The following is a 20,880-nucleotide window of genomic DNA, read 5'->3' as shown; positions in this document are numbered from 1 at the left end:
GAAGGCAAAACCAACTCAGACCCTGAAAACATGTAGTAAATTGTCGCTCAAAAGACCAATAATCGGCTGAGGCACCCAAAACAATGACAGCAAGGCAGAATAGGAGCAAGTCAACAGCTGTGCACTTTTTGAAAAGTAACCTTCCTCCGGTGCCCTGAACTCCATATTGCGGCCTCAAAACCAAAGCTCACATCAGAAAATTCATTACAAACCATGATAAATAAGAAAAATGAGACAAAAGCCAAAGAAATGCAAGAATCCATAATGATATTGGGCTTGATTGAGTCGCAAGGAAATTGGCTGTTCCCAGATTCATCCACCCCTCCAGCTGATGCCTGTGGAATTATGACTGAATTAACCAGAAAATCGCAGTGAACCTCAGTTTGGAGGCAATTAATATCTGTCACCTCAGCCAAAGTGTTCCATTTGATTTTGCAAAACACAAAAACTCACCTTGGTCGTGTTACCTGTAGATTTCTAAGCTTCTAACACCTATTTGTTGTGTTTTTTATTTCATAATGGCTGCTCTGTCCAAACTCTTGTTTGTAATGCGACAGAATACAAAATTTTGGAAGGAAGAAGGCAAAACCAACTGAGAATAAGAAAACATTTAGGAAATTGCCACTCAACAAACCAAAATTGAGCTGAGGCATGCAAAACAATGACAGCAAGCCAGAATTGGAGCAAGCCAAGAGCTGTGCCCTGTTTAAAAAAAAAAACCTTCCTCTTGTGCCCTAAACTCCATATTGCAGCCTCAAAACCAAATCTCACATCAGAAAATTCATTACAAAGCAGGATAAATCAAAAAATGAGAAAAATGCCAAAGAAATACTGGAGACCTTTCTGATATTGGGCTGGATTTAGTCGCAAGGAAACCGGCTGCTCCCAGATTCATCCACCCCTCCTGCTGACTGCCTGTGGAATTCTCACTGAATTAACCTGAAAATCGCAGTCAAACTCAGTTTGGAGGCCATTAATATCTGTGACCTCAACAAAGTGTTCCATTTTATTTTCCAAAACACAAATACTCACCTTGGTCGTGTTTCGAGTAGACTTATAAGCTTCAAACGCCTATTTGTTGTGTTTTTTATTTCATAATGACTGCTCTGTCCAAACTCTTGTTTGTATTCCATCATAATACAAAATTTGGGAAGGAAGAAGGCAAAACCAACTCAGACCCTGAAAACATTTAGGACATTGTGGCTCAAGAAACCACAAATCGGCTGAGGCACCCAAAACAATGACAGCAAGCCAGAATTGGAGCAAGCCAACATCTGTACCCTGTTTGAAAAAGACCATTCCTCCGGTGCCCTAACACCATATTGCCGCCCCAAAACCAAAGCTCACATCAGAAAATTTATTACAAACCATGATAAATAAGAAAAAGGAGAAAAAAGCCAAAGAAATGCAAGAATCAAGAATGATATTGGGCTTGATTTAGTCGCAAGGAAACCGGCTGTTCCCGGATTCATCCACCCCTCCAGCTGACTGCCTGTGGAATTATGACTGAATTAACCTGAAAATCGCAGGGAAACTCAGTTTGGAGGCAATTAATATCTGTCACCTCAGCCAAAGTGTTCCATTTGATTTTCCAAAACACAAAACTTCACCTTGGTCGTGTTACCTGTAGATTTCTAAGCTTCAAACACCTTTTTGTTGTGTTTTTTATTTCCTAATGGCTACTCTGCTGAAACTCTTGTTTGTATTGCGTCAGAATACAAATTTGGGAAGGAAGAAGGCAAAACCAACTCAGACCCAGAAAACCTTTAGGAAATTGCCGCTCAAGAAACCACAAATCGGCTGAGGCACTCAAAACAATGACAGCAAGCCAGAATTGGAGCAGCACAACAGCTGTGCCCTGTTTGAAAAAGACCATACCTCTGGTGCCCTGAACGCCATATTACAGCCTCAAAACCAAAGCTGACATCAGAAAATTCATTACAAACCATGATAAATAAGAAAAATGAGAAAAAAGCCAAAGAAATACAAGAATCCATAATGACATTGGGCTTGATTCAGTCGCAAGGAAACGGGCTGTTCCCGGATTCATCCACCCCTCCAGCTGACTGCCTGTGGAATTCTGACTGAATTAACCTGAAAATCGCAGTGAAACTCAGTTTGGAGGCAATTAATATCTGTCACCTCAGCCAAAGTGTTCCATTTCATTTTCCAAAACACAAAAACTCACCTTGGTCGTGTTACCTGTAGATTTCTAAGCTTCTAACACCTATTTGTTGTGTTTTTTATTTCATAATGGCTGCTCTGTCCAAACTCTTGTTTGTAATGCGACAGAATACAAAATTTTGGAAGGAAGAAGGCAAAACCAACTGAGAATCAGAAAACATTTAGGAAATTGCCACTCAACAAACCAAAATTGAGCTGAGGCATGCAAAACAATGACAGCAAGCCAGAATTGGAGCAAGCCATTAGCTGTGCCCTGTTTAAAAAAAAAAACCTTCCTCTTGTGCCCTAAACTCCATATTGCAGCCTCAAAACCAAATCTCACATCAGAAAATTCATTACAAAGCAGGATAAATCAAAAAATGAGAAAAATGCCAAAGAAATACTGGAGACCTTTCTGATATTGGGCTGGATTTAGTCGCAAGGAAACCAGCTGCTCCCAGATTCATCCACCCCTCCTGCTGACTGCCTGTGGAATTCTCACTGAATTAACCTGAAAATCCCAGTGAAACTCAGTTTGGAGGCCATTAATATCTGTGACCTCAACAAAGTGTTCCATTTGATTTTCCAAAACACAAAAACTCACCTTGGTTGTGTTACCTGTAGATTTCTAAGCTTCAAACGCCTATTTGTTGTGTTTTTTATTTCATAATGACTGCTCTGTCCAAACTCTTGTTTGTATTCCATCAGAATACAAAATTTGGGAAGGAAGAAGGCAAAACCAACTCAGACCCTGAAAACATTTAGGACATTGTGGCTCAAGAAACCACAAATCGGCTGAGGCACCCAAAACAATGACAGCAAGCCAGAATTGGAGCAAGCCAACATCTGTACCCTGTTTGAAAAAGAACATTCCTCCGGTGCCCTGAACGCCATATTGCCGCCTCAAAACCAAAGCTCACATCAGAAAATTTATTACAAACCATGATAAATAAGAAAAAGGAGAAAAAAGCCAAAGAAATGCAAGAATCAAGAATGATATTGGGCTTGATTTAGTCGCAAGGAAACCGGCTGTTCCCGGATTCATCCACCCCTCCAGCTGACTGCCTGTGGACTTCTGACTGAATTCACCTGAAAATCCCAGTGAAACTCAGTTTGGAGGCTATTAATATCTGTGACCTCAACAAAGTGTTCCATTTTATTTTCCAAAACACAAAAACTCACCTTGGTCGTGTTACCTGTATTTTTCTAAGCTTCAAACGCCTTTTTGTTGTGTTTTTTATTTCATAATGGCTACTCCGCCCAAACTCTTGTTTGTATTGCGTCAGAATACAACATTTGGGAAGGAAGAAGGCAAAACCAACTCAGACCCAGAAAACCTTTAGGAAATTGCCGCTCAAGAAACCACAAATCGGCTGAGGCACTCAAAACAATGACAGCAAGCCAGAATTGGAGCAGCACAACAGCTGTGCCCTGTTTGAAAAAGACCATACCTCTGGTGCCCTGAACGCCATATTACAGCCTCAAAACCAAAGCTGACATCAGAAAATTCATTACAAACCATGATAAATAAGAAAAATGAGAAAAAAGCCAAAGAAACGCAAGAATCCATAATGACATTGGGCTTGATTCAGTTGCAAGGAAACGGGCTGTTCCCGGATTCATCCACCCCTCCAGCTGACTGCCTGTGGAATTCTGACTGAATTAACCTGAAAATCGCAGTGAAACTCAGTTTGGAGGCAATTAATATCTGTCACCTCAGTCAAAGTGTTCCATTTCATTTTCCAAAACACAAAAACTCACCTTGGTCGTGTTACCTGTAGATTTCTAAGCTTCTAACACCTATTTGTTGTGTTTTTTATTTCATAATGGCTGCTCTGTCCAAACTCTTGTTTGTAATGCGACAGAATACAAAATTTTGGAAGGAAGAAGGCAAAACCAACTGAGAATAAGAAAACATTTAGGAAATTGCCACTCAACAAACCAAAATTGAGCTGAGGCATGCAAAACAATGACAGCAAGCCAGAATTGGAGCAAGCCAAGAGCTGTGCCCTGTTTAAAAAAAAAAACCTTCCTCTTGTGCCCTAAACTCCATATTGCAGCCTCAAAACCAAATCTCACATCAGAAAATTCATTACAAAGCAGGATAAATCAAAAAATGAGAAAAATGCCAAAGAAATACTGGAGACCTTTCTGATATTGGGCTGGATTTAGTCGCAAGGAAACCAGCTGCTCCCAGATTCATCCACCCCTCCTGCTGACTGCCTGTGGAATTCTCACTGAATTAACCTGAAAATCGCAGTCAAACTCAGTTTGGAGGCCATTAATATCTGTGACCTCAACAAAGTGTTCCATTTTATTTTCCAAAACACAAATACTCACCTTGGTCGTGTTTCGAGTAGACTTATAAGCTTCAAACGCCTATTTGTTGTGTTTTTTATTTCATAATGACTGCTCTGTCCAAACTCTTGTTTGTATTCCATCATAATACAAAATTTGGGAAGGAAGAAGGCAAAACCAACTCAGACCCTGAAAACATTTAGGACATTGTGGCTCAAGAAACCACAAATCGGCTGAGGCACCCAAAACAATGACAGCAAGCCAGAATTGGAGCAAGCCAACATCTGTACCCTGTTTGAAAAAGACCATTCCTCCGGTGCCCTAACACCATATTGCCGCCCCAAAACCAAAGCTCACATCAGAAAATTTATTACAAACCATGATAAATAAGAAAAAGGAGAAAAAAGCCAAAGAAATGCAAGAATCAAGAATGATATTGGGCTTGATTTAGTCGCAAGGAAACCGGCTGTTCCCGGATTCATCCACCCCTCCAGCTGACTGCCTGTGGAATTATGACTGAATTAACCTGAAAATCGCAGGGAAACTCAGTTTGGAGGCAATTAATATCTGTCACCTCAGCCAAAGTGTTCCATTTGATTTTCCAAAACACAAAACTTCACCTTGGTCGTGTTACCTGTAGATTTCTAAGCTTCAAACACCTTTTTGTTGTGTTTTTTATTTCCTAATGGCTACTCTGCTGAAACTCTTGTTTGTATTGCGTCAGAATACAAATTTGGGAAGGAAGAAGGCAAAACCAACTCAGACCCAGAAAACCTTTAGGAAATTGCCGCTCAAGAAACCACAAATCGGCTGAGGCACTCAAAACAATGACAGCAAGCCAGAATTGGAGCAGCACAACAGCTGTGCCCTGTTTGAAAAAGACCATACCTCTGGTGCCCTGAACTCCATATTGCAGACTCAAAACCAAAGCTGACATCAGAAAATTCATTACAAACCATGATAAATAAGAAAAATGAGAAAAAAGCCAAAGAAATACAAGAATCCATAATGACATTGGGCTTGATTCAGTCGCAAGGAAATGGGCTGTTCCCGGATTCATCCACCCCTCCAGCTGACTGCCTGTGGAATTCTGACTGAATTAACCTGAAAATCCCAGTGAAACTCAGTTTGGAGGCAATTAATATCTGTCACCTCAGCCAAAGTGTTCCATTTGATTTTCCAAAACACAAAAACTCACCTTGGTTGTGTTACCTGTAGATTTCTAAGCTTCAAACGCCTATTTGTTGTGTTTTTTATTTCATAATGGCTACTCTGCCCAAACTTTTGTTTCTATTGCGTCAGATTACAAAATTTGGGAAGGAAGAAGGCAAAACCAACTCAGACCCAGAAAACATTTAGGAAATTGCCGCTCAAGAAACAAAGGGCCGCTGAGGAAGCCAAAACCTTGAAAGCAAGACAGAATTGGAGCAAGCCAACAGCTGTGCCCTGATTGAAAAAGACCATTCCTCCGGTGTCCTGAACTCGATATTGCAACCTCAAAACCAAACCTCAGATCAGAAAATTCATTACAAATCATGATAAATAAGAAAAATCAAAAAATCCAAAGAAATGCAGGAGTTCTTAGTGATATTGGGCTTGATTTATTCCCTTGTTAATGGCTGTTTCCAGATTCTTCTATACCTCCCAACTGAGTGTCTGTGGTTTCTGCTGAATTAAAATGAAATTCGCTGTGAAACTCGGTTTGGAGGCAATTAATATCTGTCACCTCAGCAAAAGTGTTCCATGTCTTTTTACAAAACACAAAATCTCACCTTGGTCGTGTTACCTGTAGCTTTCAAAAGCCTATTTGATGTGTTTTTTATTTCATAATGTCTATTCTGTCCAAACTCTTGTTTGTATTGCGTCACAATACAAAATTTGGGAAGTACGAGGACAAAACCATCTGAGACTCAGAAAACGTTTAGAAAATTGCCACTCAAGAAACCTCAAATCGGCGGAGGCACCCAAAACAATGACAGCAAGCCAGAATTGGAGCAAGCCAGCAGCTGGGCCCTGATTGAAAAAGACCATTCCTCCGGTGCCCTGATATCCATATTGCAGCCTCAAAACTAAAGCTCACATCAGAAAATTCATTACAAACCTTCATACATAAGAAAAATGAGAAAATACCCAAAAATGCAAGAATCCAGAATGATATTGGGCTGGATTTGTTCGCAAGGAAACCGGCTGTTCCTGGATTCATCCAACCCTGCAGCTGACTGCCTGTGGAATTCTGACTGAATTAACCTGAAAATCGCAGTGAAACTCAGTTTGGAAGCAATTAATAACTGTCACCTCAGCTAAAGTGTTCCACTTTATTTTCTAAAACACAAAAACTAACTCGGTCGTGTTACCTGTAGATTTCTAAGCTTCAAACGCCTATTTGTTGTTTTTTTTGTTTCATAATGGCTACTCTGCCCAAACTCTTGTTTGTATTTGGGCAGAATACAAATATTGGGAAGGAAGAAAGCAAAACCAACTCAGACCCAGAAAACATTTAGGAAATTGCCGCTCAAGCAACAAAGGGCCGCTGAGGAACCCAAATCTTTGAAAGCAAGACAGAATTGGAGCAAGCCAACAGCTGTGCCCTGATTGAAAAAGACCATTCCTCCGGTGTCCTGAACTCGATATTGCAACCTCAAAACCAAACCTCAGATCAGAAAATTCATTACAAACCATGATAAAAAAGAAAAATCAGAAAAAATCCAAAGAAATGCAGGAGTTCTTAGTGATATTGGGCTTGATTTATTCCCTTGTTAATGGCTGTTTCCAGATTCTTCTACACCTCCCAGCTGAGTGTCTGTGGTTTCTGACTGAATTAAAATGAAATTCGCTGTGAAACTCGGTTTGGAGGCAATTAATATCTGTCACCTCAGCAAAAGTGTTCCATGTCTTTTTACAAAACACAAAATCTCACCTTGGTTGTGTTACCTGTAGCTTTCAAAAGCCTATTTGATGTGTTTTTTATTTCATAATGTCTACTCTGTCCAAAGTCTTGCTTGTATGCCTCAGAAAAGAAAATTTGGGAAGGAAGACGGCAAAACCAACTCAGACCCAGAAAACATTTAGGAAATTGCCACTCAAGAAACCGAAAGTCAGCTGAGGCACCCAAATAAATGGCAGCAAGCCAGAATTGGAGCAGGCCAACAGCTGTGACCTGTTTGAAAAAGACCATTCCTCCGGTGCCCTGAACTCCATATTGCAGCCTCAAAACCAAAGCTCACATCAGAAAATTCATTACAAACCATGATAAATAAGAAAAAGGAGAAAAAAGCCAAAGAAATGCAAGAATCCATAATGATATTGGGCTGGATTTAGTCGCAAGGAAACCGGCTGTTCCCGGATTCATCCACCCCTCCAGCTGACAGCTTGTGGAATTCTGACTGAATTAACCTGAAAATCGCAGTGAAACTCAATTTGGAGGCAATTAATATCTGTCACCTCAGCCAAAGTGTTCCATTTGATTTTCCAAAACACAAAAACTCACCTTGGTTGTGTTACCTGTAGATTTCTAAGCTTCAAACGCCTATTTGTTGTGTTTTTTATTTCATAATGGCTACTCTGCCCAAACTTTTGTTTCTATTGCGTCAGATTACAAAATTTGGGAAGGAAGAAGGCAAAACCAACTCAGACCCAGAAAACATTTAGGAAATTGCCGCTCAAGAAACAAAGGGCCGCTGAGGAAGCCAAAACCTTGAAAGCAAGACAGAATTGGAGCAAGCCAACAGCTGTGCCCTGATTGAAAAAGACCATTCCTCCGGTGTCCTGAACTCGATATTGCAGCCTCAAAACCAAACCTCACATCAGAAAATTCATTACAAACCATGATAAATAAGAAAAATCAGAAAAAATCCAAAGAAATGCAGGAGTTCTTAGTGATATTGGGCTTGATTTATTCCCTTGTTAATGGCTGTTTCCAGATTCTTCTATACCTCCCAGCTGAGTGTCTGTGGTTTCTGACTGAATTAAAATGAAATTCGCTGTGAAACTCGGTTTGGAGGCAATTAATATCTGTCACCTCAGCAAAAGTGTTCCATATCTTTTTCCAAAACACAAAATCTCACCTTGGTCGTGTTACCTGTAGCTTTCAAAAGCCTATTTGATGTGTTTTTTATTTCATAATGTCTATTCTGTCCAAAATCTTGCTTGTATTACGTCAGAATACAAAATTTGGGAAGGAAGAGGACAAAAACAACTGAGACTCAGAAAACGTTTAGGAAATTGCCACTCAAGAAACCTCAAAAAGGCGGAGGCACCCAAAACAATGACAGCAAGCCAGAATTGGAGCAAGCCAGCAGCTGTGCCCTGATTGAAAAAGACCATTCCTCCGGTGCCCTGAACTCCATATTGCAGCCTCAAAACCAAAGCTCACATCAGAAAATTCATTACAAACCATGATAAATAAGAAAAATGAGAAAAAAAGTCAAAGAAATGCAAGAATCCAGAATGATATTGGCCTTGATACTGTCGCAAGGAAACCGGCTGTTCCCAGATTCATCCACCCCTCCAGCTGACAGCCTGTGGAATTCTGACTGAATTAACCTGAACGAAGGCAGTTAATATCTGTCACCACAGCCTAAGTGTTCCATTTTATTTTTTCAAAACACAAAATCTCACCTTGGTCGTGTTATCTGTAGCTTAAAACACCTATTTGATGTGTTTTTTATTTCATAATGGCTATTCTGTCCAAACTCTTGTTTGTATTGCGTCAGAATACAAAATTTGGGAAGGAAGAAGGCAAAACCAACTCAGACCCAGAAAACGTTTAGGAAATTGCCATTCAAAAATCCAAATTCAGCTGAGGCACCCAAAACAATGACAGCAAGCCAGAATTGGAGCAGGCCAACAGCTGTGCCCTGTTTGGAAAAGACCATTCCCCCGGTGGCCTGAACTCCATATTGCAGCCTCAAAACCAAAGCTCACATCAGAAAATTCATTACAAATCATGATAAATAACAAAAATGGGAAAAAAGGCAAAGAAATGCAAGAATCCAGAATGATATTGGGCTTGATTCAGTTGCAAGGAAACTGGCTGTTCCCGGATTCATCCACCCCTCCAGCTGACTGCCTGTGGAATTCTGACTGAATTAACCTGAAAATCGCAGTGAAACTCTGTTTGGAGGCAATTAATATCTGTCACCTCAGCCAAAGTGTTCCATTTTATTTTCCAAAACACAAAAGCTCACCTTGGTCGTGTTACCTGTAGATTTCTAAGCTACAAATGCCTATTTGTTGTGTTTTTCATTACAAAATGGCTACTCTGTCCAAACTCTTGTTTCTACTGCGGCAGAATACAAAATTTGGGAAGGAAAAAGGCAAAACCAACACAGACCCAGAAAACTTTCAGGAAAATGCCACACAAGAAACCAAAGTTGGAGGGAATTAGAATCTGTCCCCTCAGCAAAAGGGTTCCATGTCATTTTCCAAAACACAGAAACACATCTTGTTCATATTGCCTACATTTCTCATTCTGAAAGGGCAATTTGATGTGTTTTTTTTTTTTTCTTTCATAATGGCTACTCTGTCCAAAATCTTGCTTGTATTGCATCAGAATACAAAATTTGGGAATAAGAAGGCAAAACAGACTCAGACCCAGAAAACATTTAGGAAATTGGCACTCAAGAAACCACAAATCTCCTGAGGCACCCAAACAATGACAGCAAGCCAGAATTGGAGCAGGCCAACAGCTGTGACCTGATTGAAAAAGAACCTTCCACTTGTGCCCTGAACTCAATATGCCAGCCTCAAAACCAAAGCTCACACCAGAAAATTCATTACAAACCATGATAAATAAGAAAGATGAGAAAAAAGCCAAAGAAATGCAAGAATCCAGAATTATATTGGGCTGGATTTGTTCGCAAGGAAATCGGCTGTTCCCAGATTCATCCACAGCTCCAGCTGACTGCCTGTGGAATTCCGACTGAATTTATCAGAAAATCGCAGTGAAACTCAGTTTGGAGGCAATTAATATCTGTCACCTCAGCCAAAGTGTTCCATTTTATTTTCCAAAAGAAAAAAAATCATATTGGCGTGTTACCAGCAGATTTATAATCTGTAAATGTCTATTTGTTGCATTGTGTCAGAATACAAAATTTGGGAAGGAATAAGGCAAAACTAACTCAGACCCAGAAAAAATTTAGAAAATTGCCGCTCAAGAAACCAAAAGTCAGCTGAAACCCCAAAACCAATGACAGCAACCCAGAATTGGAGCAAGCTAACAGCTGTGCCCTGTTTTAAAAAGACCATTCTTCCGGTGCCCTGAACTCCATATTGCCGTCTCAAAACCAAAGCTCACATCAGAATATTCATTACAAACCTTGATAATAAGGGAAATGTGAAAAAGTCAAATAAATGCAAGAGACCTTTGTGATATTTGGCTGGATTTACACACAAGGAAACTGGCTGTTTACAGATTCATCAACCCCTTCCACAGACTGACTTTGGAATTCTGATGGAATTCACCTCAAAATCGCACTCACACTCAATGGGAAGGTAATTAGAATCTGTCCCCTCAGCAGAAGTGTTCCAAGTCATTATCCAAAACACAGAAACTCATCTTGGTCTTGTTCCCTGTAGCTTTTGAATCCTGAAAGGGCAATTTGCCGTATTTTCTTTTTTTTCATAATGGCTACTCTGTCCAAAATCTTGCTTGTATTGCATCAGAATACAAAATTTGGGAATAACAAGGCAAAACCAACTCAGACCCAGAAAGCATTTAGTAAATTACCACTCAAGTAACCACAAATCGGCTGAAGCACCCAAAACAATGACAGCAAGCCAGAATTGGAGCAAGCCAACAGCTGTGCCCTGATTGAAAAAGAACCATCCTCTTGTGCCCTGAACTCAATATGCCAACCTCAAAAACAAAGCGCACATCAGAAAATTCATTACAAACCATCATACATAACAAAAATGAGAAAAAAGCCAAAGAAATGCAAGAATCCATAATGATATTGGGATTGATTTAGTCGTAAGGAATCCGGCTATTCCTGGATTCGTCCACCCCTCGAGGTGACTGCCTGTGCAATTCTCACTGAATTAACCTGAAAATCACAGGGAAACTCAGTTTGGAGGCAATTAATATATGTCACCTCAGCCAAAGTGTTCCATTTTATTTTCCAAAACACAAAAACTCACCTTGGTCGTGTTACCTGTAGATTTCTAAGCTTCAAACGCCTATTTGTTGTGTTTTTTATTTCATAATGGCTACTCTGTCCAAACTCTTGTTTGTATTGAGTCAGAATAAAAAATTTGGGAATAAGAAGAAAAAACCGTGTCAGACCCAGAAAACATTTAGGAAATTGCCACTCAAGAAACCTCAAATTTGCTGAGGCACCCAAAACAATGACAGCAAGCCACAATTAGAGCAAGCCAACAGCTGTGCCCTGATTGAAAAAGAACATTTCTCTTGTGCCCGGAAGTTCTTATTGCAGCCTCAAATCCAAAGCTCACATCAAAAATTCATTACCAACCATGATAAATAAGAAAAAAGAGAAAAAAGCCAAAGAAATGCAAGAATCCATAATGATATTGGGCTTGATTTAGTCGTAAGAAATCCGGCTAGTCCTGGATTTATCCACCCTTCCAGGTGACTGCCTGTGCAATTCTCACTGAATTAACCTGAAAATCACAGTGAAACTCAGTTAGGAGGCAATTAATATCTGTCACCTCAGCCAAAGTGTTCCATTTTATTTTCCAAAACACAAAAACTCACCTTGGTTGTGTTACCTGTAGATTTCTAAGCTTCAAACGCCTATGTGTTGTGTTTTTTATTTCATAATGGCTACTCTGTCCAAACTCTAGTTTATATTGCGTCAGAATACAAAATTTGGGAAGGAAGAAGGCAAAACCAACTCCGAACAAGAAAACATTTAGGAAATTGCCGCTCAAGAAACCAAATGTCAGCTGAGGCACCCAAAACAAGGACAGCAAGCCAGAATTGGAGCAAGCCAACAGCTGTGCCCTGATTGAAAAAGAACCTTCCTCTTGTGCCCTGAACTCAATATGCCAGCCTCAAAACCAAAGCTCACATCAGAAAATTCATTACAAACCATGATAAATAAGAAAAATGAGAAAAAAGCCAAAGAAATGCAGGAGTTCTTAGTGATATTGGGCTTCATTTATTCTCATGTAAACTGCTGTTTCCAGATTCTTCCACACCTCCCAGCTGAGTGAATGTGTATTCTGACTGAATTAACCTGGAAATCGCAGTGAAACTCACTTTGGAGGGAATTAGAAATTGTCCCCTCAGCAGAAGTGTTCCATGACACTTTCTAAAACACAAAAACTCACCTTGGTCGTGTTACCTATCGATTTCTAAGCTTCAAATGCGTAATGTTGTGTTTTTAATTTCATAATGGCTACTCTGTCCAAACTCTTGTTTGTATTGCGTCAGAAAATTTGGGAAGGAAGAAGGCAAAACCAACTCAGACCCAGAAAACATTCAGAAAATGAGGATCAAAAAACAACAACGCTGAGGCACCCAAAACCTTTAAAGCAAGACAGAATTGTAGCAAACCAATGGCTGTGCCCTGATTGAAAAAGAACCTTCCTCTTGTGCCCTGAACCCAATATGCCAGCATCAAAACCAAAGCTCACATCAGAAAATTCATTACAAACCATGATAAAAAGAAAAATGAGAAAATAGCCAAGGAAATGCAAGAATCCATAATGATATTGGGCTTGATTCAGTCACAACGAAACCGGCTGCTCCCAGATCCATCCACCCTTCCAGCTGACTGCCTGTGGACTTCTGAATGAATTAACCTGAAAATCGCAGTGAAACTCAGTTTGGAGACTATTAATATCTGTCACCTCAGCCAAAGTGTTCCATTTTATTTTCCAAAACACAAAAACTCACCTTAGTCGTGTTACCTGTAGATTTCTAAGCTTCAAACGCCTATTTGTTGTGCTTTTAATTTCATAATGGCTACTCTGTCTAAACTCTTGTTTATATTTCTTCAGAATACAAAATTTGGGAAGGAAGAAGGCAAAACCAACTCAGAACCAGTAAACATTTAGGAAATTGCCACTGAGGAAACGACAAATTGGCTGAGGCACCCAAACCAATGACAGCAAGCCAGAATTGGAGCAAGGCAACAGCTGTGCCCTGATTAAAAAAGACCATTCCTCAGGTTCCCTGAACTCCATATTGCAGCCTCAAAACCAAAGAACACATCAGCAAATTCATTACAAACCATGATAAATAAGAAAAATGAGAAAATAGATAAAGACATGCAAGAATCCATAATGATATTGGGCTAGATTTAGTCGCAAGGAAACCGGCTGTTCCCGGATTCATCCACCCCTCCAGCTGACTGCCTGTGGAATTCTCACTGAATTCACCTGAAAATCACAGTGAAACTCAGTTTGGAGGCAATTAATATCTGTCACCTCAGCCAAAGTCTTCCATTTCATTTTCCAAAACACAAAACCTCACCTTGGTTGAGTTACCTGTAGATTTCTAAGCTTCCAACGCCTATTTGTTGTGTTTTTTATTTCATAATGGCTACTCTGCCCAAACTCTTGTTTGTATGGCGTCAGAATACAAAATTTGGGAAGGCAGAAGGCAAAACCAACTCAGACCCAGAAAACATTTAGGAAATTGCCGCTCAAGTAACCAAAAGTCAGCTGAGGCACCCAAAACAATGACAGCAAGCCAGAAGTGGAGCAAGCCAACAGCTGTGCCCTGATTGAAAAAGAACCTTCCTCTTGTGCCCTGAACTCAATATGCCAGCCTCAAAACTAAAGCTCACATCAGAAATTTCATTACAAACCATGATAAATAAGGGAAATGTGAAAAAGCCAAAGAAATGCAAGAGTCCTTAGTGATATTTGGCTGGATTTAGACAGAAGGAAACTGGCTGTTTAAAGATTCATCCCCCCCTTCCACAGACTGAGTTTGGAATTCTGACTCAATTCACCTCGAAATCGCACTCACACTCAATTTGGAGGGAATTACTATCTGTCCCCTCAGCAGAAGTGTTCCATGTCATTTTCCAAAACACAGAAACTCATCTTGCTCATGTTGCCTGTAGATTTCTAATCCTGAAAGGGTAATTTGGTGTGGTTTTTTTTTCTTTCATAATGGCTACTCTGTCCAAAATCTTGCTTGTATTGCATCAGAATACAAAATTTGGGAATAAGAAGGCAAAACCAACTGAGACCCAGAAAACATTTAGGAAATTACCACTCAAGAATCCACAAATTGGCTGAGGGACACAAAAAAATGACAGCAAGCCAGAAGTGGAGCAAGCCAACAGCTGAGCCCTGTTTGAAAAAGACCATTCCTCTGGTGCCCTGAACTCAATATGCCAGCCTCAAAACCAAAGATCACACAAGAAAATTCATTACAAACCATGATGAATAAGAAAAATGAGAAAAAAGCCGAAGAAATGCAATAATCCATAATGATATTGGGCTTGATTTAGTCTCAAGGAAACCGGCTGTTCCCGGATTCATCCAACCCTAAAGCTGACTGCCTGTAGACTTCTGACTAAATTAACCTGAAATTTGCAGTGAAACTCAGTTTGGAGGCAATATATAACTGTCAACTCAGCCAAAGTGTTCCATTTTATTTTCCAAAACACAAAAACTCACCTTGTTCGTGTTACCTGTAGATTTATAAGCTTCAAATGCCTATGTGTTGTGTTTTTTATTTCATAATGGCTACTCTGTCCAAACTCTTGTTTGTATTGCGTCAGAATACAAAATTTGGGGAGGAAGAAGGCAAAACCAACTCAGACCCAGAAAACATTTAGGAAATTGCTGCTCAAGAAACCTCAAATCGGCTGGGGCACCTAAACCAATGACAGCAATCCAGAATTGGAGCAAGCCAACAGCTGTGCCCTGATTGAAAAAGAACCATTCTCTTGTGCACTGAACTCCATATTGCAGCCTCAAAACCAAAGCTCACATCAGAAAATTCATTATTCTGTCAAAACTCTTGTTTGTATTGCGTCAGAATACAAAATTTGGGAAGGAAGAAGGCAAAACCAACTCAGACCCAGAAAACATTTAGAAAATTGCCTCTCCAGAAACCAAACACCGCTGAGGCACCCAAAAACTTAAAACAAGACAGAATTGGAACAAGCCAACAGCTGTGCCCTGATTGAAAAAGAACCTTCCTCTAGTGCCCTGAACTCAATATGCCAGACTCAAAACCAAAGCTCACATCAGAAAATTCATTACAAACCATGATAAATAAAAAAAAAGAGAAAAAAGGCAAAGAAATGCAGGAGTTCTTAGTAATATTGGGCTTGATTTATTGCCATGTAAACGGCTGTTTCCAGATTCATCCACACCTCCCAGCTGAATGTCTGTGGTTTCTGACTGAATTAACCTGAAAATCGCAGTGAAACTCGGTTTGGAGGCAATTAATATCTGTCACCTCAGCCAAAGTGTTCCATTTTATCTTCCAAAACTCAAAAACTCACCTTAGTCTTCTTACCTGTAGATTTCAAAACTTCAAATGCTTATTTATTTTGTTTTTTATTTCATAATGGCTACTCTGCCCAAGCTCTTGTTTGTATTGCGTCAGAATACAAAATTTGGCAAGGAAGAAGGCAAAACCGACTCAGACCCAGAAAACATTTAGGAAATTGCCACTCAAGAATCCAAAAGTCAGCGGAGGAACCTACAACAATGACAGCAAGCCAGAATTGGAGCAAGCCAACAGCTGTGCCCTGATTGAAAAAGAACCTTCCTCTTGTGCCCTGAGCTCAATATAGCAGATTCAAAACCAAAGCTCACATCAGAAAATTCATTACAAACCATGATAAATAAGAAAAATGAGAAAAAAGCCAAAGAAATGCAGGAGTTCTTAGTAATATTGGGCTTGATTTATTGCCATGTGAACGGCTGTTTCCAGATTCATCCACACCTCCCAGCTGAGTGTCTGTGGTTTCTGACTGAATTAACCTGAAAATCGCAGTGAAACTCGGTTTGGAGGCAATTAATATCTGTCACCTCAGCCAAAGTGTTCCATTTTATTTTCCAAAACTCAAAAACTCACCTTAGTATTCTTACCTGTAGATTTCTAAGCTTCAAATGCCGATTTGTTGTGTTTTTTATTTCATCATTGCTACTCTGTCCAAACTCTTGTTTGTATTGCGTCAGAATACAAAATTTGGGAATAAGAAGGAAAAACCGTGTCAGACCCAGAAAACATTTAGGAAATTGCCACTCAAGAAACCAAAAGTCAGCTGAGGAACCCACAACAATGACAGCAAGCCAGAATTGGAGCAAGCCAACAGCTGTGCCCTGATTGAAAAAGAACCTTCCTCTTGTGCCCTGAACTCAATATGCCAGCCTCAAAAGCAAAGCTCACATCGGAAAATTCATTACAAACCATGATAAATAAGAAAAATGAGAAAAAAGCCAAAGAAATGCAGGAGTTCTTAGTAATATTGGGCTTGATTTATTGCCATGTGAACGGCTGTTTCCAGATTCATCCACACCTCCCAGCTGAGTGTCTGTGGTTTCTGACTGAATTAACCTGAAAATCGCAGTGAAACTCGGTTTGGAGGCAATTAATATCTGTCACCTCAGCCAAAGTGTTCCATTTTATTTTCCAAAACTCAAAAACTCACCTTAGTATTCTTACCTGTAGATTTCTAAGCTTCAAATGCCGATTTGTTGTGTTTTTTATTTCATCATTGCTACTCTGTCCAAACTCTTGTTTGTATTGCGTCAGAATACAAAATTTGGGAATAAGAAGGAAAAACCGTGTCAGACCCAGAAAACATTTAGGAAATTGCCACTCAAGAAACCAAAAGTCAGCTGAGGAACCCACAACAATGACAGCAAGCCAGAATTGGAGAAAGCCAACAGCTGTGCCCTGATTGAAAGAGAACCTTCCTCTTGTGCCCTGAACTCAATATGCCAGCCTCAAAAGCAAAGCTCACATCAGAAAATTCATTACAAACCATGATAAATAAGAAAAATGAGAAAAAAGCCAAAGAAATGCAGGAGTTCTTAGGGATATTGGGCTTGAATTATGGCCATGTAAACGGCTGTTTCCAGATACATCCACACCTCCCAACTGAGTGTCTTTGGTTTCTGAATGAATTAACAAAAAAATCGCAGTGAAACTCGGTTTTGGAGGCAATTAATATCTGTCACCTCAGCCAGAGTATTCAATTTTATTTTCATAAACACAAAAACTTACCTTGCTCGTGTTACCTGTACATATATAAGCTTCAAACGCCTATTTGTTGTGTTTTTTATTTCATAATGGCTACTCTGTCCAAACTCTTGTTTGTATTACGTCAGAATAGAAAATTTGGAAAGGAAGAAGGCAAAACCAACTCAGACCCAGAAAACATGTAGGAAATTGCCGCTAAAGAAACCAAAAACAGCTGAGGCACGCAAAACAATGACAGCAAGCCAGAATTGCAACAAGCCAACAGCTGTGTCCTGTTTGAAAAAGACCATTGATCCGGTGCCCTGAACTCAATATGCCAGCCTCAAAACCAAAGCTCACATCAGAAAATTCATTACAAACCATGATAAATCAGAAAAAATGAGACAAAAGCCAAAGAAATGCACGAGTTCTTAGTGATATTTGGCTGGATTTAGACACAAGGAAACTGGCTGTTTAAAGATTCATCCCCCCCTTCCACTGACTGACTTTGGAATTCTGATTGATTTCACCTCAAAATTGCACTCACACTCAATTTGGAGGGAATTAGAATCTGTCCCCTCAGCAGAAGGGTTCCATGTCATTTTCCAAAACACAGAAACTAATCTTGATCACGTTGCCAGTAGATTTCTAATCCTGAAAGGGCAATTTCTGTGTTTTTTTTTTTTCTTTCATAATGGGTACTCTGTCCAAATCTTGCTTGTATTGCATCAGAATACAAAATATGGGAATAAGAAGGCAAAACCGACTCAGACCCAGAAAACATTTAGGAAATTGCCGCTCAAGAAACCACAAATCGGCTGAGGTTCCCAAAACAATGACAGCAAGCCAAAATTGGAGCAAGCCAACAGCTGTGCCCTGATTGAAAAAGAACCTTTCTCTTGTGCCCTGAACTCAATATGCCAGCCTCAAAACCAAAGCTCACATCAGAAAATTCATTACAAATCATCATAAATAAGAAAAAAGAGAAAAAAGCCAAAGAAATGCAAGAATCCATAATCATAGTGGCTTGAATTAGTTGCAAGGAAACCGGCTGTTCCCGGATTCATCCACCCCTCCAGCTGACTGCCTGTGCAATAATGACTGAATTAACCTGAAAATCGCAGTAAGACTCAGTTTGGAGGCAATAATATCAGTCACCTCAGCCAAAGTGTTCCATTTGATTTTCCAAATCACAAAAACTCACCTTGGTCGTGTTACCCTTAGATTCATAAGCTTCAAACGCTAATTTGTTTTTTTTTTTTTTTTATTTCATGATGGCTACTCTGTCAAAACTCTTGTTTGTATTGCGTCAGAATACAAAATGTGGGAAGGAAGAAGGGAAAACCAACTCAGACCCAGAAAACATTTAGGAAATTGCCACTCAAGAAACCACAAATCGGCTGAGGCACCCAAAACCTTGAAAGCAAGACAGAATTGGAGCAAGCCAACAGCTGTGCCCTTATTTAACCAGACCATTAATCCAGTGCCCTGAACTCCATATTCCATCCTCAAAACCAAAGCTCACATCAGAAAATTCATTAGAAACCATGATAAATAAGGGAAATCTGAGAAAGCCAAAGAAATTCAAGAGTCCTTTTTGGTATTTGGCTGGATTTAGACACAAAGAAACTGGCTGTTTCCGGATTCATCCCCCCCTTCCACAGACAGACTTTGGAATTCTGATTGAATTCACCTCAAAATCGCACTCACACTCAATTTGGAGGGAATTAGAATCTGTCCCCTCAGCAGAAGGGTTCCATGTCATTTTCCAAAACACAGAAACTCATCTTGGTCGTGTTGCCCATAGATTTCTAATCCTGAAAGGGCAATTTGCTGTGTTTTTTTTTCTTTCATAATGGCTACTCTGTCCAAATCTTGCTTATGTTGCATCAGAATACAAAATTTGGGAATAAGAAGGCAAATCCGACTCAGACCCAGAAAACATTTAGGAAACTGCAACACAAGAATCCACAAATCAGCTGAGGCACCCAAAACAATGACAGCAAGCAGAATTGCAGCAAGACAACAGCTGTGCCCTGATTGAAAAAGAACCTTCCTCTTGTGCCCTGAACTCCATATTGCAGCCTCAAAACCAAAGCTCACATCAGAAAATTCATTACAAACCATGATAAATAAGGGAAATCTGAGAAAGCTAAAGAAATTCAAGAGTCCTTTGTCGTATTTGGCTGGATTTAGACATAAAGAAACTGGTTGTTTAAAGATTCATCCCCCCCGTCCACAGACAGACTTTGGAATTCTGATTGAATTCACCTCAATATCGCACTCACACTCAATTTGGAGGGAATTAGAATCTGTCCCCTCAGCAGAAGTGTTCCATGTCATTTTCCAAAACATAGAAACTCATCTTGGTCGAGTTGCCTGTAGATTTCTAATCCTGAAAGGGCAATTTGCTGTGTTTTTTTTTTTTTTTCATAATGGCTACTCTGCCAAAATCTTGCTTGTATTGCATCAGAATACAAAATTTGGGAAGGAAGAAGGCAAAACCGACTCAGACCCAGAAAACATTTAGGAAATTGCCGCTCAAGAAACCACAAATCGGCTGAGGCACGCAAAACAATGACAGCAAGCCAGAATTGCAGCAAGCCAACATCTGTGTCCTGATTGAAAAAGAACCTTCCTCTTGTGCCCTGAGCTCAATATACCAGCCTCAAAACCAAAGCTCACATCAGAAAATTCATTACAAACCATGATAAATAAGAAAAATGAGAAAAAAGCCAAAGAAATGCAGGAGTTCTTAGTAATATTGGGCTTGATTTATTGCCATGTAAACGGCTGTTTCCAGATTCATCCACACCTCCCAGCTGAGTATCTGTGGTTTCTGACTGAATTAACCTGAATATCGCAGTGAAACTCGGTTTGGAGGCAATTAATATCTGTCACCTCAGCCAAAGTGTTCCATTTTATCTTCCAAAACTCAAAAACTCACCTTAGTCTTCTTACCTGTAGATTTCAAAACTTCAAATGCCTATTTGTTTTGTTTTTTATTTCATAATGGCTACTCTGCCTAAGCTCTTGTTTGTATTGCGTCAGAATACAAAATTTGGCAAGGAAGAAGGCAAAACCAACTCAGACCCAGAAAACATTTAGGAAATTGCCACTCAAGAATCCAAAAGTCAGCTGAGGAACCTACAACAATGACAGCAAGCCAGAATTGGAGCAAGCCAACAGCTGTGCCCTGATTGAAAAAGAACCTTCCTCTTGTGCCCTGAGCTCAATATAGCAGATTCAAAACCAAAGCTCACATCAGAAAATTCATTACAAACCATTATAAATCA

Source organism: Oryctolagus cuniculus, chromosome 18 (genome assembly GCF_051225735.1).
Source record: "Oryctolagus cuniculus isolate XC-2025 breed Fujian yellow rabbit chromosome 18, ASM5122573v1, whole genome shotgun sequence".
Lineage (NCBI taxonomy): Eukaryota > Metazoa > Chordata > Mammalia > Lagomorpha > Leporidae > Oryctolagus > Oryctolagus cuniculus.
This window is presented reverse-complemented; position numbering follows the sequence as displayed.